Here is a 22,432-nt window from a genome sequence, read left to right on the forward strand (position 1 = left end):
TCTTTGTAATTTGTTCTTATTGTTCCCTTTACTTTCTTTCATAGAATTTAGCATACTTGTAATTCGATAATTATTTGCCCACTTTTGTTGCTCTGTGAAAATATAACATGACTGTTTAATTCATTTTCTCTTCTTTTTAAAAAATTTTTGTTTAGGGCAGCCCGGGTGGCTCAGTGGCTTAGCGCTGCCTTCAGCCCAGGGCCTGATCCTGGAGATCCAGGATCGAGTCCCATGTCAGGCTCCCTGCATGGAGCCTGCTTCTCCCTCTGCCTGTGTCTCTGCCTCTCTCTCTGTGTGTGTGTGTGTCTCTCATGAATAAATAAAATCTTTAAAAATTTTTTGTTTAAAGATTTTACTTGTTTGACAAAGAGAAAGCATGTGAGAGAGAGTGAGAGAGCACAAGAAGGGAGAACAGCAGGCAGAGGGAGAAGCAGGCTCCCCACTGAGCAGAGAGCTGGACCCTGGGATCATGACCTGAGTTGAAGGCACACGCTTAACTGACTGAGCCACCCAGGCACCCCCATTTTCTTTTTTTTTCTAGGTAAACTCTATGCTCAACGTGGAGCTCAAACTCATGACGCAGGATCAAGAGTTGCATGCTCTCTCAATTGAGCTGGTCAGGTGCCTCTGTTTTGTTCATTCTTGTATTCACAATGACTAGTCCAGTTCCTGGCACATAGCATGTGCTCAGTATATGTTTATAAATAAATGAAATAAATGAAAGCCTTGTATGAATATCACTTCTTCTGGGAAGCCTTCTTTGCCTTCCCTAATTCTTTCTATTCTAAATAATCTTTTCTTTCCACATAATTCTATAGCTTGTTGTTTAATTAGCCTTATAGTACTCATGGCAGTCTACCTTGTTGTACTATGGTTCCCTGAGTCTGTCTCCCTCCCCATAAAATGTGCCTCATGAAGACAGGAGCTATGCTCTTTTTTTTTTTTTTTTTAGATGTTATTTATTTATTTGAGAGAAAGTGAGAGAGAGAAAGCAAAAGTGAGGGGGAGAGAGAGAGGGAGAGGGAGAAGTAGGCTCTCCATTGAGCAGGACTCTGGGATCATGACCAGATCCAAAGGCAGATGCCTAACTGATTGAACCACCTAGGCGACCCAGGAGCTATGCTCTTTATCTCTGTGTCTCCTTTCCTCACACTTAGCCTGATACTATATTCACTTAAGTTCACCAAAATCAGTTGTGAAGCAAATGAATGAATAAATGTTCCAAGACCTTCAGGGCAAGGAAATGAGGAGACAAGACAAAGAAGGGGTGGTAAAAAATGAAAACAAAAACAAAAAAAAACACCCTTATATTTGTAGAATGATTTACAGTTCACAACGTGTTATCACCTTTATTTCTCACTTAATCCCCACGTCAACCCTGAGAGGGCAAATATTAATATCTCCACATTCAAAGGAGGACTCCAAGCTTCAGGCTAAGTGACCAGAGAAGGGACACCCCGCCATCAAATGGCACAGTCTTCAGACTCCAAACCTTCAACCCGAGTGGTCTGTCTCCTGTGTCACAAGGCAAGCTTCCTGTGGACATGGCAAAATGGTTGCTTCTCAGTCCTGGTTTGAATACGAGTCTCATAGGAGTTCAGACCCATTGTTGGCTTGGTGGGAGGAAGAAACTTCCTTCACTGTTTTCTGTGACAATGACCATTCTTTCTCAGGGGATTCCCATCCCAGCATCTTCTTCCAGTGTGGTCCCAGTAACCAGTCAGCATGAGATGATATCAAGAAGGCAATTTTAGCTCCTTAGTAATTCTGGAGCCTGCAAATTTTCAGACACAAGTTATTCAGGGTTTGGGGTTACCCTGCAAAACCAAGTTCTGCCAGCAGAGGGAGATATGACTATGTGACAGAGTCACTGGCGCAGCTCCAAGTCTGGGATCCGTCACTGTGAGATTATCTAACTCAAGAGATCCCTGGCTGTGTCCAAGTCTACATTAATAGCAGTTCCTCTTTCCCCAACAGTTTGTTTTCTCCTTTGTCTGCTGTATTTTCTGGTAAATAGTTGAGTTAACTCCCCATCCCCACCAAAATATAGAAAAATCTGAAAATTAAAAAAATCTAAATATTAAAAAAAAAAAAAACACTGTCCTTAGTAGCTACCCTTTATTGGACACCTCATAGGTGGATTACAGAATGTTTATCTAACTTTCACATTAATTTAGATGGTACCTGGCAGTCCGGGGACTTGAGCTGAATGTCTCCAACTCCAGAGTGGGTGCTCTTTCTATCACTTTGTACTGGGCCCCAAGGCTCTGATTTCAAATGGCCCCCTACCTGGATCAGCTCCACCTTCTTTCAATGCCCCCCCCCCCCCACTTGCAGCGTATTAACTCCTGTCTCTCCAGTAAACACTTTCTTGCTTTCTCCAAGCCCGGGGCAGGGCAGAGGGATTGGGGCGAGGGGTGAGGTACTTTCTTTCTTTCCTTACCTTCTGTAGCCATTCCTACTCTGTAATTAGCAGCAGCTGGTTTAATGGTGTAATCCATCCATTGATGAAAATATTCTGTTTCCCCAACTGAATTTCTTCTACTTCTCCATTCTTGAATTTCTTGTTACAAAAATACTTTAAGAACATGTTTTGTTTTGTTTTCCTAAGATTTTTATTATTTTATTTTATTTATTTAGGGAGGAGAAAGTGTGAGGGTGCAAGTGGTGGGGGAGGGGGGCAGAGGGAGAGGGAGAGAAAGATTCTCAAGTAGATTTCAGTTGAGTGCAGAGCCCAACATGGGGCTCCATCTCACAAACCTGAGATCACGACTTGAGTCAAAATCAAGAGTTGGTCACTTAACTGACTGAGACATCCAGGTACCCTTAAAGATTTTATTTATTTATTATCTATTTATTTATTTTTAAATATTTTATTTATTCAAGAGAGACACAGAGAGAGAGAGAGGCAGAGACATAGGCAAAGGGAGAAGCAGGTTCTATGCAGGGAGCCCAATGTGGGACTCGATCTCAGGACTCCAGGATCACGCCCTGGGCTGAAGTGAGTCACTCAACCACTGAGCCACCCAGGCATCCCAAAAGATTTTATTTTTAAGTAATTTTTACACCCAGCATGGGGCCTGAACTTACAACCCCGAGATCAAGAGTTGCATGCTCCTCCACCTGAGCCAGCCAGGTGCCCCAAGAACATGTTTTAAAGAGTTTTGACTGTACCATATATAGAATTGTGTATCCTAATTTTTAAAAAATATACACATTATCAGGGTGCCTGGGTGGTGCAGTTGACTAAGCCTCTCACTCTTGGTCATGATCTTAGGGTCATGAGATCAAGCCCTAGGTGGGGCTCCACGCTAAGCAGAGAATCTGCTTGAGTTTCTCTCTCCCTCTTCCTCTGCTCCTCCCTCCTTCACATGCACTCTCTCTCACTGAAATAAATAAATCTTAAAATGCACACCCACACACATACACACACTATCAACTGTTTTTCTGCTTACTCTCGGTGCAATCCATCCACAAATCCTACCTGAGTTCTACCCATCAAATCTACTGATCTTGACTGCAACATACTGTGTGCTACCACCACTGCCACCGTGGTCCATGCCACCTTCATTCGTCACCTGGACACTGCAGCGGCATTTTAACAGGAATCCCTGCTTCCACTTCCCTACTTCCCCTTCTCTGTAGAACAGCCAAAAATCTTTCTTCTAAACTATAGATCAAATCATACCACTTCCTGCTCTCAACCTCCTGATGGCCTCTCATTGCTCTCAGAATAAACTCCAAAGTCCCTTGCCTGGGCACGTGGCCTTCCATGGTGGGTCTCTAGTTACTTCTCCCATTTCATGTATTCATCCTCTCTCCTTGCTGCACTCTGACTCAGTAACACTGGCCTCCCTGTTCTGCAGTACTCCCAAGCACATTCCAGTCATAGGGCCTGTGCACTTGCTCTTTCTTCTGCCCGCGGGCTTTCCCTCCTGTGGCTGCACAGGGCCTCTCTCCTCCACTTCATTCACTTGTGTTTTCAAATCCATTAGAATGCAAGCAGCATGAAAGAATTTGATTCTCTATTCCAGTGCTTAGAAGTACGCCTGATTCATAAGCCCTCAGGAAATATTTGTTTAATAAATAAATGGTGGGCGCCTGGGTGGCTCAGTCAGTTGAGCGTCTGACTCTTGGTTTCAGCTCAGGTCTTGATCTCATGGGTCATGGGATGGAGCCCCTACTTCCGGCTCCGTGCTCAGCTTGAGCCTCTGTCCCTCCCCCCACTGGTTAGTGTGCATGCTCAAGCTCTCTCTCAAATAAATAAATATATCTTTAAAAATTAAATAAGTGAATGTAGTTATTAATAGCCTTTACAATAATCATATTTCAAAAGATTTTATTTATTTATTCATGAGAGACCCAGAGAGAGGCAGAGACACCCTGTACGGGACTTGATCCCAGGACCGCAGGACCACAACCCGAGCCAAAGGCAGATGCTCAACCACCAAGCCACCCAGGCATCCCTACAATAGTCATTTTGAATGGCTGCTTATCTTTCTTTTTTCTATTTTTTTCTTCTATTTTCTTTTGAATGGCTGCTTATCTTAATGTAAACTTGATTTTACTATGAAATATTAGGTTGAGCCATCTGAAATTGCCATTTTGGAGGTTAAAAATGGTTGATATTGGCAATTTCACATAGTTCAATCGAATAAAACACATTCAGAAAGTTGTATTACATGAATATACCACTTAAAAGTGCCCCCAAAATACCAAAAAGAAAAACCAAACCCATCATCCCTTGTGCCAAAAAAATACCCCCCCCAAACCACCATCCCTTGTGCCAACCATCCAAGCTAAACAGAGGACATTGCCAGCATCCCAGTAGTCCCCTGCAGGACCCTCTGCAGTCACATTTCTCTCCTTTCTCCGTAAGGTAAGCACTCCTGATTTTATAATGTTCATTTGCTTGCTTTTCTTTTTCTTTTATCATCTAAAGAGTACGGTTTTCTTTTGCCTGTTTTTTAAAGTAAACTCTACACTCACTGTGGATCTTGAACTCACAACCCTGAGATTGAGAATCATATGCTCTACCAACTGAGCCAGCCAGTTTTTGAGGTTTATATAATTCATATAGTGTGCATTCTTTTGTAAGGAGCTTTTTTTCTTGTTTCTTTTATTTGATAGACTCATCTATGTTGTTGTGTCTGTTGTGTATAGTGTTATTACTGTATAATATTTCATTGTATGACTATACCACCTATCATCTACTCATTTTTTTTTTCATCTACTCATTTTTAAACAAGATTTACTTATTTATTTTAGAGCCAGAGACCAAGAGAGCACTAGAGGAGGGAGGGGTAGGGGGAGAGAGAATCCTCAAGTAGACTTCCCACTGAGCATGGAGCCTGACATGGAGCTGATCCCAGGACCCTGAGATCATGACCTGAGCCAAAGTTGAGAGCCAGATACCTAACCAACTGAGCCACACTGCTGCCCCCAAATTACCATTTGGGTTATTTCCAATTTGGAGTTATTATAGGTTATGACGCTATGAGCATTCTTATTTATGTCTCCTGTGTGCATTGAGCCCGTTTCCCTTGCGTATGTCCCTAGGAGTGGAATTGCTGGGTCATAGAGAATGCAAGTTTCAATTTCAGTAGATGATGTCAAACTGTTTACCAAACTGGATGTAAAAGGTTACACTGATAACAGTGTATGAGAGTTCCAGTTGCTTCAGAAGAACCGAAACTTAATATTGACATTCTTTGTTTTAGATACTTGGTATCCCACTATGCCTTTAATTTGGATTTCTTGGAGATGACAAAGTTAAACATGTTTTCATATGTCTGCTGACATTTCATATCTTCTCCCATGAATTACCTACCCCTTCATATCTCTTGCTCATTTTTTTAAAGATTTTACTTTTAAGTTATCTCAGTGCCCAACATCGAGCTCGAACTCACAACCCTGAGATCAAAAGTTCATGCTCTTCCAACTGAGCCAGCCAGGTGCCCCTCTTGCTCACTTTTCTGCTGAATTATCTGTCTTGTTCTTATTGCTTTATAGGAGTTTATTATTTATTTATTTATTTATTTATTTATTTATTTATTATATTTTATTTATTTATGAGAGACACAAAGAGAGATGCAGAGACACAGGCAGAGGGAGAAGCAGGCTCCATCCAGGGAGCCCATGTGGGACTCGATCCTGGGACTCTGGGATCATGCCCTGGGCTGAAGGCAGACTAACCACTGAGCCACCAGGTGTCCTTATAGGAGTTATTTTATATTCTGGCTTTGAAACTTCTATTGCTTATGTGTGCTGCAAGTATCTTCTCTGTGGCTTGACATTTCATTCTTTTTATGGTGTTTCTTATATTTAGGATTCCTTAAATTGAATACAGACATACTTTTCCATCTTTCTCTTTGATTAGCACTTTTCCTGTTTTGCTTTAAAACTCTTTCTATACCCAAGGTCACAAAGAAATTCTTCTATATTCTTTTCTTTTTAGAGTTTATTTATTCATGATAGACACAGAAAGAGAGAGAGAGAGAGAGACAGGCAGAGGGAGAAGAAGACTTCTCACAGGGAGCCCCATGCGGAACTCAATTTCTGGACTTGGGATCACACCCTGAGCTGAAGGCAGATGTTCAACCGCTGAGCCACCCAGGCGTCCCTCGTATATTATTTTCTAAAAGTTTTATTGTTTTATTTTTTTGTACCCTAAAATATTTGACAATTTTATGCAGGATCCACCAAAGTTTGGGTGTTTACTATTTAACAGCATAACTGGGACGCCTGGGTGGCTTAGCAGTTTAGCACCGCCTTCAGCTTAGGGCGTGATCCTGGAGTCCTGGGATCGGGTCCCACATCCGGCTCCCTGCATGGAGCCTGCTTCTCCCTCTGCCTGTGTCTCTGCCCCCCCCCCCCCGTCTCTCATGAATAAATAAATAAAATCATTAAAAGAAATAAAATTGCGGGGACCCCTGGATGGCTCAGCGGTTTGGCGCTTGCCTTTGGCCCAGAGCGCGATCCTGGAGTAAGGGATCAGGTCTCACATCGGGCTCCTTGCATGGAGCCTGCTTCTCCCTCTGCCTGTGTCTCTGCCTCTCTCTCTCTCTCTCTGTGTGTCTATCATAAATACATAAGTAAATAGGGATCCCTGGGTGGCGCAGCGGTTTAGCGCCTGCCTTTGCCCCAGGGCGCAATCCTGGAGACCCGGGATGGAGTCCCGCTTCAGGCTCCCTGCATGGAGCCTGCTTCTCCTTCTGCCTGTGTCTCTGCCTCTCTCTCTCTCTGCGACTATCATAAATAAATAAAAATTTAAAAAAATAAGTAAATAAATAAATAAATCTTTTTAAAAAATTGCTTGTTTTTAAAAAAAATAACAGCATAACTGACCAAGGTCTAAAGATGTGAAATTACCATGTTCGAGAAATTGGGAGGAATCACCCTATAAACTCACTAGACAGTATGTGATAAGAAGAGTGTACACTTTATCATAGAAAACTTGTCTGTACATAGTAGTTGCTTCAAAAAGCCATTCGACAGTGAGAGACTCCTAACTCCGGGAAACAAAGGGTTGCGGAAGGGGAGTGGGTGGGGGGATGCCACCCAGTCACAGGTACTGAGGAGGGGACTTGATGGGATGAGCACTGGATGTTATGCTATATGTTGGCAAATTGAATATAAATTTAAAAAGTAATGAAAAAAAGCCATTCGATCTTCTCTTGCTTATAAAAATGCTGTTCTAAAATAAAATAAAATAAAATAAAATAAAATAAAATAAAATAAAATAAAAATGCTGTTCCAGGGGCAGTCCGGGTGGCTCAGCGGTTTAGCGCAGCCTTCGGCCCAGGGCCTGATTCTGGAGATCTGGGATCGAATCCCACGACGGGCTCCCTGCATGGAGCCTGCTTCTCCCTCTGCCTGTGTCTCTGCCTCTCTCTCTCTCTCTCTCTCTGTCTCTCATGAATAAATAAATAACATCTTAAAAAAAAATGCTGTTCCAAATTTCAGTGTAAAATAGCAAGCTTCTACTCTTTAGTGTGGCTGATATCTTGTCTTCATCTGCTGGTTCTTCTGCCCCAGCCTGTGTCATGAGGTCTGCAATGTTTTTCTCCAGGTCGTCAGTGGGACTCCTCATGCCATCAGTTCTTTCCCACGATCTAGTCAGACATAGTCCGACATTTATCTTGCATCTGTTACAGGAGTGTCTACACCACCAGGGTGAGATCCTTCGGGTGCTGGGGTCAGTCTCCACCATCTGTCCCATTCCTAGCTTGGCAGTGAAGTCTCAACCACCACTGAAGCTCTAAAAACATTATTGTTTTAAATAGTGGCTTAACTTTATAATTTATTTTAGGTCATAATTTATTTCAGATCATTCTCCCTGCTGTTGCATGTAGGGTGATCTTTTTGTGTGTGCTTGTGTTTTTTTTTTTTTTTTTTTAAGATTTTATTTATTTATTTGACAAAGAGAGCACAAGCAGGGGGAGCGGCAGAGGGAGAGGCAGGTTCCCGGCTGAGCCTGGAGCCTGATGCAGGGCTTGATCCCAGGACCCAGGGATCATGACCTAAGCCGAAGCCAGACGCCCAACCCACTGAGCCACCCAGGCGCCGCATTGTTTTCTTTTTTCAAACACTATTTTAAATGTTGTGGGAACAGCTTCATCCAAGCCCCCTGGGACTCAGGAAGAGGAAATGAGGGTGAGGTGGGCTGGGAGGTGTTGCCCACTAACATTCTAGCCTTGCTCTGCCTCCTGAATTCCAGATGGTTCTCCCGATGATGCCTGTCAGCCAAGCCCACTGTCATCACCGAAGTTGGGAGGTGCCTACAGGGGAAAGTCAGGAGACCGGGGTTGAGGTGAAACTCTGGCCACTCTGACATTTAACCTCGACAGGAAAAGCCCCGGACTCCCTTTGCCTCATCCAACCCCCACCCCCCCCATGTGTGAAGATCAAGGCACAGAATCCTGTATCTGCAGACGGCCCCGCTGGTGTCCTTTCCCCTGGTCCACCGCCACCAATCGGCAGTCAGACCAAGGTCCTGGCTTTTGCATCCTGGAATGTTGCAGGGGCGGTTTCCTGGTGTGATTCACAAACTACAGGAATGTTTCAGTCTGACCCAGACACTGGCTTGGGGGAGGGGGACACACCCGGAAGCGTCCTCAGCCACTTCCCCATCCCCAGGGGATCTCTACCTTTCTGAGCTCCTCCTGGTGTCTCTCATCCTGGAGGGTCATCGGGTCCCCCCCTTGAGAGGGCACTCACGCCATCCTCTTGCTGCTTCTCCTGCGATGCTGTGTCTCCCACTGGGAGTGACGACACAGGGAGCATGCGTGGGTTTCTCTGCCTCTCCCCAGCCGGGGAGGCTGGACACCGAATACACCCTCTGGCAGTGACAGGGAGCCACCAAATGGTGTTTGGAGGAAGGATTCCAAAGTGGTCCCACACGCACACCTCTGGCCTGACTTGGCTCCCTGCTGTCACAGAGGAGTGACGAAGGAGCCAGGGCCAACTCCCACAGGCCAGGGCAAGTAGATTTTCAAAACCCAAGCCTGTCTCTCTGGTAAAGGCTCAAGTGTCCTCTGCAATAGTTCCATCTAAAGGCCATGCTAACTGCCGAAGTTAATCCCCTAAGAAGATCCTGTCTGTACCTTCCGATGGTTTAGAATCTAAAGAGAATGACAGCTGTTTTGAGCTGGGAGCAGAGTGGCCCCAAGAGCTGGGAGCAGGCTCTGGGCCCGAGTCAGGAAACCTGAGCTCAGGCCTGGCTCGGCCACCGTGTGCCCCGTGACACTGGGCCTCCTGGTGACTTCACCCCTCTGAGCCTGTGCCCTGATATGCCCAGCAAGGGGCAGCCCTGCCCAGCCACTCAGGCAACAGAGTCAGAAAAGTGACACAATTAATATAAAAGTACTTCGAAAAGCGTAAAGTGTTGTAATGATATGAGGGTTCTTAGAAAAGGGCTGAGAGATGAAAGGGGTAGGCCGCTGACCCTTCTCAAGGTATTTTATACAGTAGTTGGAACAATCCTTTATTTGTTCAGTACTTGAGAATTCACAAAGGGTTTCTAGGTTCTTTATCTCACCTGAGCCACACAATAACCAGCAAAGCAGGGCAGGGATCATTCTCTCTGAACACTGAGCAGGTGGAGAAAAGAAGGCTTAGAGACTGATTTTCCTATGGTCCTACAGTCATAGAGCCAGGACTAAAACCCCCTTTTTGTAGGTCTCTATGCTCCTTAGGATAGGCCCATTTTGGTGCTCCCTGATTCAGTTGCTGCAACCCCATGGGGCAATTTCCCACAAGACTTGTGAACACATCCTAGCAGGCCCCAGAACCCCCATATGGCTGAAAGGGGTGGGGAGGTAGCGGAGAGAGTAAAGAAGGCTGTGGTTATCTTATGAGCAATGGGAAGTTACTAAAAGCGGGGAAATACTGTGATCAGAGCTGTGTTCTGTTAAAAAATGCTTTCCTTCTCCACCTCTTTCTTCCTTATGGGCTCCTTTTCTCCTTCTCCCCTCTTCTTTCTCCCTCTCCTCTTTATTCTTCGTTTACTTTGTATAATTCCCCAGTAAGAGAAGGAAAGGAAAATTCTGGGACCTTCCATCACCAACCTTTAGGTATTTAACCGTCTGGAGCCCTAATTGTCTGGCTCCTTGCATTTATAGGATGCCAGGGTCCTGCCCAGAGACTCCCCTTTGCAGGGAGTGCTTCACGCTCCAGGAGCAAGGCCAGGATTCAGTGAAGGAATTCGAGATAGCAGGCATGTTCGACAGGCTGGAACCAGGTCCCTGGGTTCTTCCCTGGCCTTCTGGAAAGAGCCTTGTCTCAAGAACTGCCTGAAGTGGCCCAGAACCTGAGATCCTGGCAGTGTGCTCTTTTCTATGGGGTGCCTGCCATTCAGAGTTCTGCACTCCCCAGGCCACTAGCAAATGGCCACCACATGGCTGATGTATGTGTACGTCTGGGGTGCCCCCTCCAGGATGTCTGACCCCTCTTCCTCCCCAGCTGCCTTAAGTTACAGGCCTAACTTCCTCTCCATTTGTCTGTGTTCCACATAGATCACATGCCCCGCAGCTGGGTTCCCAGAGCCTTTGGGGAAGATCTAAGCAGAAAAAGCAAGCACATATGCCGGCGCATGTGTGCATGTACGTGCATGATGCGTGTGGTGTCTTGGGAGGAAAAGGCTCACACTGTCTCTACAGAGAATCTCTGCCTCATTCATCTTGTTCAACATCATATCCCTACCACTAGGCAAGTAGTTGGCACATAACAAATATTCTCTGAATGAATGAATGAATGACTGGTGAATGAACTGGAGAGTATTTAGAGCCTGGCTATCACAACCAGAAAGTCGTTGGAGACCTTGCTAGCACGGTTCTAAGGAGCCCCAGCAAAGCGGCTTTTAAGGAGTCCGGGAAGGAGGAAGGGAGGCTGCAGGGCAGGGGAGAGGAGGGGCGGCATGCAGACCCGAAAGCAAGAATCCTATAGAGAACGTCATAGGCCACAGATGCTCTCACGCCCTCACCCACATCAGAACGGCTGGGACGGGGCTTCACCTGCCTCTCCTTCCCAGACTAATACCAGTCTCTCTTTTCTCCTGCTTTCTTTGAATGCAGACCTTAGAACTTGCCCAAATCAGGAACTGTTTGTCATCCAGTTGGTCACCTTTTGACACTTTTAACAGTCCTTTCAGCTGGTGCTCCTGCTCGGCTGCTTTGATCCTAACCTTGCCTCCCTGGGGGGTTCCCAGGGCGCTCCAGCTTCTCCCAGGCTCCCAGGGGAGCTCCCAGGGGAGCTTCTCCCCTCCCAGAAAACAGAAGAAAGTGGTCTGCAAAGAAGAGCAGAGGGAAGATCACATGTGTCCCAGAGAGACAGAGAGAGGAGCCTGGTTTTTTGACTTTCCAGTTCCCCAGCTGAGCTGGCCCAGGGAGTCTTCTGTTCCTTCCAAGGGATACCACAGACAGCCTGAGCAATCCCACCTGAGCGATTCCAAATGCAACCACCCTCCCAGCCTCCCTTGACATCCCCAGCCAAGTCTTTCACTCATAGCTGCGCTGTCTCCGCCATCATTACCAGTATCTGGAGTTTATTTTTCTCATGCTCTCATTCACCCAGCAAGCACCCCTCATCTTCCCATACCCCTCCATCCCTATTCCTGGCTTCTACTCCATACCTTCCTGACCCCAAGCCTCCATCTCAGAGCCAGCTGCCTTCCTGCATCTCTGATGCCAAGGTCTCTCCCACTCCATTCTATAGACCAGTCCCATCACATTATTTATTTTCTTTTTCATTAAAAAAATTATTTAGGGGAGTCTGGGTGGCTCAGTTGGTTAAGTGTCTGACTGCAGCTCAGTTCATGATCCTGGGGTCCTGGGATGGGCCCTGCATTAGGCTCCCTGCTCAGTGGGGAGCCTGCTTCTCCCTCTCCCTCTGCCCTCCCCTGACTTGTGGAAGCATTCCTGCTCTCTCTCTCTCTCTCTTTCTCTCAAATAAATGGGTAAATAAATCTTCAAAAAATTTATTCAGGGGGCGCCTGGGTGGATCAGTCAGTTAAGTGTCTGCCTTCTGCTCCAGGTCGTGATCCCAGGATCCTGGGATTGAGCTAAACACCAAGCTCTCTGCTCACTAAGGAGTCTGCTTCTCTCTTTTTCTCTGCCCCCCTACATCATGCTCTCTCACTCTTTTTCTCTCAAATAAATAAATAAAAACTAAAAAAGTTATTCAGTATTCTGAATACCATGAATTCTGAAAACCCTACAAAAAATATATGCCTAATTTATCACAAATGTATGTGGGCTATAACTATCCCCCATGTTAAGAAACAGAACACAGTGCTATTACTTCCTTTTCCTTTCTTTTCTTTTCTTTTCTTTTTTTCTTTTCTTTTCTTTTCTTTTCTTTCTTTAATATTTTATTCATTCATTTGAGAGAGAGAGACAGAGACCACAGCAGGGAGAAAGGCAAAAGAAGAGGGAGAAGCAGACTCGTTGCTGAGCAGGGAGCCTAATGTAGGCCTCAATCCCAAGACCCTGAGATCATGATGTGAGCCGAAGACACGCTTAACCATCTGAGCCACCCACATGCCCCATAATTTTCTTTAAATGTCTCTTTTAAATTGCTCCAGAACTTGGGGCACCTGGGTGGCTCAATGGTTGAGCATCTACTGTTGGCTCAGGTCATGATCCTGAGGTCCAGGGATTGAGTCCCACATCGGGCTCCCTGCAGGGGATTTGTGTGTCTCTGTGTCTCTGCCCCTCTCTCTCTGTCTTCATGAATAAATAAATAAATTCTTAAAAAATAAATAAATAAATTGCTCCAGAGCCTTCTGAGGCTTTCTACTCCTTTATTTTTTTATTTTTTATTTATCCATGAGAGACATTGTGGAGCCCCCACATGGGGCTCGATCTCACAATCCTGAGATCATGAAACCTAGTTGGATGCTCAACCGACTGAGCCACCCAGGTGCCCCTGAATCAGGACTCTTTCAATAGCAAGTAACAAAAACTTAAACTCAAACTGGCTTAAATCAAAAAGGTAGTGTAATGGCTCACTTCTCTGAAAAATCGGAGGATAAGATTGGTTTCAGGCACAGCTGGATCAAAGAACCCAAACACTGCCAGCAGGAAATGGTCTCCTGGCTCAGATATCCTCTGTGTTGGCTTAATTTTCCTCCTCAGCTGTTGCAGCAAAGGTTCTGGATGTGTCTCATAGGCCCGTTTGTGTCATGTGCCTATGCCTGAACTACCGTGGCAAGTGGTGGGTCAGCTCTGGTCGGAGTCTGAGGGTGGAGAAAGAGCTTTCCCAAGGAAAAGTGGGGTCCTTGTTGCAGAAGATGGGAGACCGCAAACAAGATCAACAGATACTCTCCAGTTCTCACTTCCCTTGTGAGTGGGAATCTCTGTTCTGCCAAATGCTCAAAGCTACTGGGAAAATAAAAATAGGTCAGAGCTATGAAGGTTGTATGAAAACTTTAAAATTCAAGAGAGATGGGAGTGATTTTGAAGGTGACGATTTTCTTTCTTTCTTTCTTTCTTTCTTTCTTTCTTTCTTTCTTTCTTCTTTTTCTTTCTTTCTTTCTTTCTTTCTTTTCTTTCTTTCTTTCTTTCTTTCTTTCTTTCTTTCTTTCTTTCTTTCTTTCCTTTCTTTAAGGACTTTATTTGACACAGAGAGAGAGGAAGAGAAAGAATACAAGCATGGGGAGTGACAGGCAGAGGAAGAGGGAGAAGCAGGCTCCCTTTGAGCAGGGATCCTGATTGCAGGACTCAATCTCAGGACCCAGAGATCATGACCTGAGCCAAAGCCAGACACTTAACCGACTGAGCCACCCAGGTGCCGGAAGGTAATGGTTTCTTTGCCTTTTCCACACTGTTCCCCTGCCCAGAATGCCCTTCGGTTATCCAAAGCCTGCCATCCCTTCTGCCCCCAGTCCAGTGATAATTGGAACTTCTTCAGCACGTAGAGTGTCTGGCGGACCATGGACCCCCTCAACTCACATAGTTTAAAATTTAACTAGATATGGTCTTCATTGTCTTGTTTGTTTGTTTGTTTGTTTGTTTTTAGGAATATTACAGTTTATTTGACAGTTCACACAAGGATCATCAACACAGATGAATGGGGAAACAGTCTTGGGTCCCAGGATAGCTCTTCCTCTGCCTGGCTTGCTTCATACTCTTACTGTTGCCCAGTTGGTGTCTGCTCAGGGAGTTCATGATCATTTTAATTTTGGCTTAAAATAGAAACAAAAAATACTACCAGTTGCACTGTTCCTTAGGGTTTCACAGGCCTTGCTCTGCTCTGTTCAGTTACTTAGTAGCCTCCTTGAGGAGAGAAATTGTTTGTCTTTTGTTCTCTACTTCTCCTCCTAAGACCAAGCCACCGTGAACATATTTTAAGTGTGCTGTATATTCCTGTTAGTTGATTGAAAAGTTGATCTTGGGGCATGCGGGTGGCTCAGTCGGTTAAGTGTCTGCCATCAGCTCAGGTCACGATCTCAGGGTCCTGGGATTGAGCCTGTGTGGGCTCTCAGGGAGCCTGCTTCTCCCTCTCCCTCCCTCTCTCTTTCTCTCAAATAAATGAGTAAAATTTAAAAAAAAAAAAAAAAAAAAAAAAAGGAAAGAAAAGAAAAGAAAAGAAAGTTGATCTCATGGGCACCTGGCTGGCTTATTCAGTGGAGCTCTTGATCTCCAGGTTGTGAGTTCAAGCCCTATGGTAGGTGTAGAGATTACTTAAAAAAAGAAAAAAAAAGGGATCCCTGGGTGGCGCAGCGGTTTGGCGCCTGCCTTTGGCCCAGGGCGCGATCCTGGAGACCCGGGATCGAATCCCACGTCGGGCTCCCGGTGCATGGAGCCTGCTTCTCCCTCTGCCTGTGTCTCTGGGCCTGTCTCTCTCTCTCTCTGTGACTATCATAAATAAATAAAAATTAAAAAAAAAAAGAAAAAAAAAGAAAAAAAAACTTTAAAAAATAAAATAAAATAATAAAATAAAAGTTGATCTTGCAATGAAGCAGAAAAATAGGCCAAAAAAGCTAGGCTGGAAAGGTTTCTACTTATATCGTAGTTAACTTAGTCCCAGGACCTGTAAATCTCCCACTGACAGCTGGTCTCATGCTATTTACTCTAGTCTCAGAATCCCGGCGTAACCATGGGCACTTTTCCTAAGTCCATGTCCTGGCTTTTGTCTCCTCCTTGGGGAGGTGCCATCTTACCACTTATTTCTCTGGACCTCCTCCCTTGGTAACCAGAGCCAGGAGAGGTTCTCCTTCTGCCATTCCTTGGAACCCTTCCATCAGTCCTGGTTTCTAGTTTAAGGAATACACATTGTTCAAGAAACTGGAAGGAAGGCAGAGCTTGAGCATGAGGCTCACCTTCCAGAAGAGACCTTGGCTTCTCTGGTCCATAGTGGATAGTCCCTTCCTTTCAGGCCAACAGGGGGGCCTATTTAAATTATGTAATGCCCAGAACGAGTGTAGTGAGGCCTTAAGGACAAAGAATGTCAACCCAGAGAATGTCTTTCTTTTGGAGGAATGGGCTTCATTCTGGCAGGCTGTGGGAATGATAAGTGGGGACCCTGGGATTTTCCTTTCACTTTCTTGTGCTCTCAGAAACCACCTCCAGTGACTCAGGCACATGAAGCTAAGGGTCAGATGGGTGGGGCACAGCTTTCCATCCAGGTTCACCCAGTTTTACCGGGCAGAGGATTGTGCTGAGGCCATAGGCAAGAAAGGAAGCCCAAAATAGAGGAAGGACAGGGCGTCGGTTCCTTGACTTGTTGAGACCAGAGTTGTGTAGCAAGACAAACTGGAGTGTGCTCAGCATTTCTCCTTCCTGACTTGGGTTTCACCTTAGCCCCAGTTCAGTGGCAGCCCTATTGGCTCAGAGAGCTGAGGGATCCAAGAGGAAGAAGCCTGTACAATCCTTCATCTAGCAGGGGTGGGGGTGGGGTAAACTTTTAAAGTAAGCCTCTGGCAAAATCCAAGTTGGTTATGTTGCCCCAACTCTGGCTTTATCTTCTCCTGCTTCTCTTTGCTACCCACTCTGTCTTACAGTCATAACAAATTTCTTATCAGTTCCTGACCATGACACACATGGCTGCTGTGTACAGATTCATGGGTTGTGGCACTGTACAATTCTTGGAGGTGCCATCTCCATAGAAAAAGGAAAGAATCATGCACAATTTTACCAGGCATCCCTGAGCTAGGTCCCTTTTGACTTCCTTCCCATACATTGCTTCCTCTGCCAAGAATGCCCCTGTTGGTTTTTCCTCTCACCATATATTCACCTGTTAGAATAATCTAACACTTAGCTTTCAAATTCTGCTCAAATAATGTCGATGAACAGAGATGTAACTGAATGCTTTAGGAAACGCTCACAGACATTGAGAAGAAACACCATATATACATGAGTCTCAAAAATGGCACACTGTTCACTCATTTTGCCTGGTAGTTTTATAATGCCCATGGGGTGTTCTGAAAGGCAATGTAAGTAAAATCCATCAGAATGATTACAATGAAAAATACATAATAACAAGTGTTGGTGAGAATATGGGAGCAACTAGAATACTCATACTATGCTAGTAGGAGTAAATTTGGGAAAACTACTTTGGAAAACTGGTGGTATCTACTGAAGTGGAAGAGATCCCTAGCATATGACTCAGCAGTTCTGGTAGAAATACATATATATGTAAACACACACTCAAAAATGTGCAAACGTGATCATAGCACCACTACTCATAATAGGTCCAAACTAGAAATAACTCAAATGTCCACCAACAGGAGAATAGAGGAATAATGTGGTATATTTATAAAATAGAATATTACACAGCAATTAAAGTGAATTTGTTATTGCTTCACATAATAACATGGATGAATCTGACAAACATTCAATATTGAGTGAAAGAAGCCAGATATGAAAGGATACATGCTATGTGATTCCATTTATATAAAACAAGCACTGTGGTGCTAGAAACAAGAATAATGTTTACTCTGAGAGGATATAATGATTGGAAAAGAACATGAAATTTCTGTGGTGCTAGCCATATTTTTTTTAATTTTTATTTATTTATGATAGTCATACACACAGAGAGAGAGAGAGAGAGAGAGGCAGAGACACAGGCAGAGGGAGAAGCAGGCTCCATGCACCGGGAGCCTGACGTGGGATTCGATCCCGGGTCTCCAGGATCGCACCCTGGGCCAAAGGCAGGCGCCAAACCGCTGCGCCACCCAGGGATCCCTGTGGTGCTAGCCATATTCTATTTATTAACATGGGATGGTCACATAGATGTGTTTATTTTTTGAATTTATTGAGCTGTACACTGAGGATTTGTATGCTTTCATGTGTGTATGCTAAGCTTCAATAAAAAAAAGATTACTTAAAAGAATAAAAGCAATGTCTACTTTTGGCAATGATGAAATAACAGAATCTAGATTTATCTTCTGCCTTAATCAATTCTAAGATTGAACAAAATATATGAAGCAATCATTTGAAGACATTGGATAATAGGCATCTCAGGACAGTGATCCCTGAGAGAGGGGAAATAAATAGGATGAGTTCTACAAGCATCTCTGCTCACTATCTGGAGAGAGATTCTGAGCTATAGCACAGAGAAGGAGAAAATTCTTGGAGATCTACAGAGGAGTCTCCTTGAATTTTTGCCAGGCTACCAATCAGTACATGTGTATATAGAAATAGCCACCACTGAGGAAAGAAGCCCTGTAGAGGATGAGGAGATGGAAAACCCAGCAGAGCTTATGCAAGGCTGAGAAGAATTGGTGTTCCTACCAGCCAGAGTGGGAAAACCTCCCAACACAGTGGGCATAGTGTCCTTAGAAGGAAATTACCCCAGTAGTCATGCCAAATTAGTCCCATTCTAGGAGTTCTTCTGGACCCACCTACCAAAGCTGAAAAGCAAGCCTTATAAAGATCAAACTAGTTCCAAGTAACTTAACTGCATCCTATACTAAAGTCACCAACTATTTAAAAGAGTTTTTTAGGGTAGCCCCAGTGGCTCAGCGGTTTAGCGCCACTGCCTTCAGCCCAGGGTGTGATCCTGGAAACCTGGGACCGAGTCCCACGTCAGGCTCCCTGCATGGAGCCTGCTTCTCCCTCTGCCTGTGTCTCTGCCTCTCTCTCTCTCTCTGTGTCTCTCATGAATAAATAAAATCTTTAAAAAAATTAAAAAAAAATAAAAGTTTTTTAAAAGTCTAGTACCCAACAATATAAACTTCAAAATATCTGGTATCTCGTATGATTTTACTTATATGAAATCTAAAAAACAAAACAAATGAACAAACAACAAAACAAAACAAAAACCCATATAAACAAACCCATAAACATAGAGATCAAGTTGATGGTTGCCTCAGGGGAGTAGGGTGGGGGAATGGGCAAAATGGGTAAAGGGAAGTGGGAGATAACAGGTTTTCAGGTATGGGATGAATAAGTCACAGGGATGAAAGGTACAGCATAGGGAATACACTCAATGGGATTGCAATAGCGTTGTGTGGTATGTAGTGACAGATGGTACCTACGTTTGTAGGGGGCATAGCATAATGTATGGAGTCGTCCAACCACTATGCTATTTTAAAAAAGTAGTTCTCGGATGTTAACTAAACTCCTTGTGGTAATCATTTTACAATACATACATGTATAAAATCATGTTGTACATCTTACACTTACAAAATATTATATGTCAATTGTATCTCCATAAAACTGGAAAAAACCCACAAAATATTTGGTATCTTTTTTTTTTTGTAAATTTTTATTTATTTATGATAGTCACACACACACAGAGAGAGAGAGAGGCAGAGACACAGGCAGAGGGAGAAGCAGGCTCCGTGCACCGGGAGCCCGATGTGGGATTCGATCCCGGGTCTCCAGGATCGCACCCTGGGCCAAAGGCAGGCGCTAAACCACTGCACTACCCAGGGATCCCAAATATTTGGTATCTAATAAAAAGCTTAACTGTCATTCAAAGAAGCAGAAAAAAAATCAATCGATAAAAACAAATCCAGAAATGACACTAGCTAATAGTAGAAAAGGGCACTGAAACAGCCATTTAAAATATATCCCATACATTCCAGAAGGTGCAGGAGAGCAGCTTCAAGAGGAGTGAAATATAAGATATAAAAGAGATATCAAAATTCTAGAGGTAAAAAAATATAGTGAATGGTCATGATCTCAGGGTCATGAGTTCAAGCCCCACGTTGGGCTCCATGCATGGAGCCTACTTTAAAATAAAATAAAATAAATAAATAAAATAAAATAAAATAAATAAAATAAAATAAAATAAAATAAAATAAAATAAAATAACCACAGCCTTAGTGAATGGTAGCACACTTCAGCGGACTTACATGCATGTAGCTGGAGGCCCAGAAAGAGACTATGAGGTAAGGAGAGGACAGAAAAAATATTTGAAGAAATAATGGCTGAAAATTGCTTAAATTTGGTAAAAACCATAAACCCACACATATCAGAGAAACTGAACAAACCCCACACAGAGAAAATGTGAAGATGATAATAAAGAGAAAATGTTAAAAGTAGACAGAGGGAAAAACAAATCATGTGCAGAGGAACAAAGGTAAGGTTGATAGGAGACATCTTGTTGGCCACCTGCAAGCCAGAAGTTAATGGAAAGACATCTCTAAGGCATGGCATGGAAAATAAAAGCAGCCAAACAAGAAGAAAAATATCTTTCAATAATAAAGATGAAATAAACTTTTTCAGAAATATAAAAGCTTGGGACACGTGGATGGGTTAGTGGTTAGGCATCTGCCTTGGGCTCAGGGCATGATCCCAGAATTCTGGGATCATGTCCCACATCGGGCTCCCTGCATGGAGCCTGCTTCTCCCTCTGCCTGTGTCTCTGCCTTCTCTCTCTGTCTCCCATGAATAAATAAATAAAATCTTAAAAAAAAAAAAGAAATACAAAAGCTGAGCCTCTACTTCTCAAAGTGATAAAGATTTTACCATGTGACTCTGCAGAAAACAGTGATCATTCCTGGGCCTGATATAAAAAGGAAGTACCTGAAGATACTAGAGAGAGAAGAGACTCAGACTCTCTCCCTACCTCTCTGACCCACCTTGCTGAGTCATGCACAGGGCAGACACCACTCAACTCAGCCAAAGGTAAACTGAACTGAGGCTGGAGCTGGCACCCTGCAGGTGATTGGCCTGGGAGCAGAAGCAGATGGGCAGAGTCACACAGAGAAGTTCTCTTGGCCCAGGGTGAAGTGCGTCCTATGTTCCTCACAAAGGGCACTGGGCTTCACAAGGAAAAACACACAATCCTTCTGATGTGGGAAGCAGGAAAGAAGGAGGAGGAGGAGGAGGAGGAGGAGGAAAAAGAGGAGGAGGAAGAGGAGGAAGGGGAGGAGGAGGAGGAGGAGGAGGAGGAGAAGAAAGAAGAAAGAAGAAAAAGCAGCAGCAGCAGCAGCAGCCAGGGAACCAGTGAAGACTGAAAAGTGTGGAACCTTGGAGAGGAAAGAACCAGGAGCACCTGGCTGGCTCACCTGGAAGAGTGTGACTCTTGATCTCTTCGAACCCCACTTTAGGTGTAGAGATTACTAAATAAATAAATAAGCAAATAAACTTTTTAAAAGGAAAGAGAGAAGAGAAAAGAACCAGAGAGGAGATCTTCAAAGTGTCTACCTATACTGTGGAGGTTCCCAGCTGGGTGAGGGTTGACAGCATGGGTAGTGAAGGAATTCACACAAGGGAGAACAGAGGAAATAGAAGTTTATTGAATGCACCAGAAGGGAGCGGTGGGCAGGAGAACAAAGTAGAAACCATCTGCCATGAGGTGGTGGTAAGGAGCTACAGTTATAGGGCCGAATGAGGGGATATGGAGACTTATGGAATTTCCCCCTTTTTGGTCATCTTAGGAACTGTGCCTGGTTTTAATTGGTCAGTGAGGGCCAATGGCTATTTTTTATTTTTAAGATTTTATTTATTTATTCATGAGAGAGACACAGAGAGAGAGGCAGAGACATAGGTAGAGGGAGAAGCAGGCTCCCCACAGGGAGCCTGATGTGGGACTCAATCCCAGGACCTGGGGATCACAACCCGAGTTGAAGGCAGACATTTCACCACTGAACCACCCAGGTGCCCCAGGCCTATGGCTATTTTAAGGTGGGTCACTTAATGAATCTGCTTGCATTCAGCTGGGTGGTTGCTGTGGGCCCTTTGCCTTGATGGAGTTTCCATTGCCCAAGCCTATTGCCTAAAAGCAGCCTCGGTGCATGTCTCCGGCTGATGCCTGCACCACACATGTATGGAACAGACAGAGAATGAAGAGGCTGCACAAGAAATGGATTTGCCATTCCAGCCTAGCCAAGAAAATTTCCTGCTAAACCAAGGGAAATAATACTCACTGGTGAAAAATGGCTGTATTAGGGTTCTCCAGGGAAACAGAGCCAAATCTGTATGTGTCTGTGTGTCTGTGTGTGGATAGGGAAAGAGAGAGGGAAAAAGAAATTGATTTTAAGGAAGTAGTTTTGCTGGCAAAATTCATTTTTTCTTAGGGGAGGTCAGATTTTGTTCTATTAAGACTTTCAAGGGGCACCTGGGTGGCTTAGTCTGTTATGTATCTGACTTTGGCTAAGGTCATGATCTCAGGGTCCTGGAGTAGAGCCCTGCGTCAGCCTCCCCACACCCTCTGTACATCCCCCTGATCATTCTCTCTGTCTCTCTCTCTCTCTTTCAAATAAATAAAATCTTAAAAAAAAAGACTTTCAACTGATTATATAAGTCCCATCCACATTATAGAGAATAACCTACTTTATTTTATTAATAGAATTAAAGGGAGGAACATACAATCCCATAACCATGTATTTTTTAAATTTTTACTTATTTATGATAGTCACACAGAGAGAGAGAGAGAGAGGCAGAGGGAGAAGCAGGCTCCATGCACCGGGAGCCTGACGTGGGACTCGATCCCAGGTCTCCAGGGTCGCGCCCTGGGCCAAAGGCAGGCGCTAAACCGC

General features: G+C 44.3%; 1 long non-coding RNA gene across 1 annotated transcript; it reads right to left on the reverse strand.

Annotated features, from left to right (window-relative positions):
* Window positions 1-1,322: 1,322 nt before the first annotated feature.
* LOC125752738 (uncharacterized) lies at window positions 1,323-9,674 on the reverse strand. The gene is made up of 2 exons (XR_007402892.1): window positions 9,150-9,674; window positions 1,323-1,774 (listed from the first exon to the last, which is right to left on the reverse strand). It is a non-coding gene; the product is annotated as an uncharacterized LOC125752738 (long non-coding RNA).
* Window positions 9,675-22,432: the final 12,758 nt, after the last annotated feature.

The sequence above is a fragment of the Canis lupus genome, chromosome 17 (genome assembly GCF_003254725.2).
Source record: "Canis lupus dingo isolate Sandy chromosome 17, ASM325472v2, whole genome shotgun sequence".
Classification (NCBI taxonomy): Eukaryota; Metazoa; Chordata; class Mammalia; order Carnivora; family Canidae; genus Canis; species Canis lupus.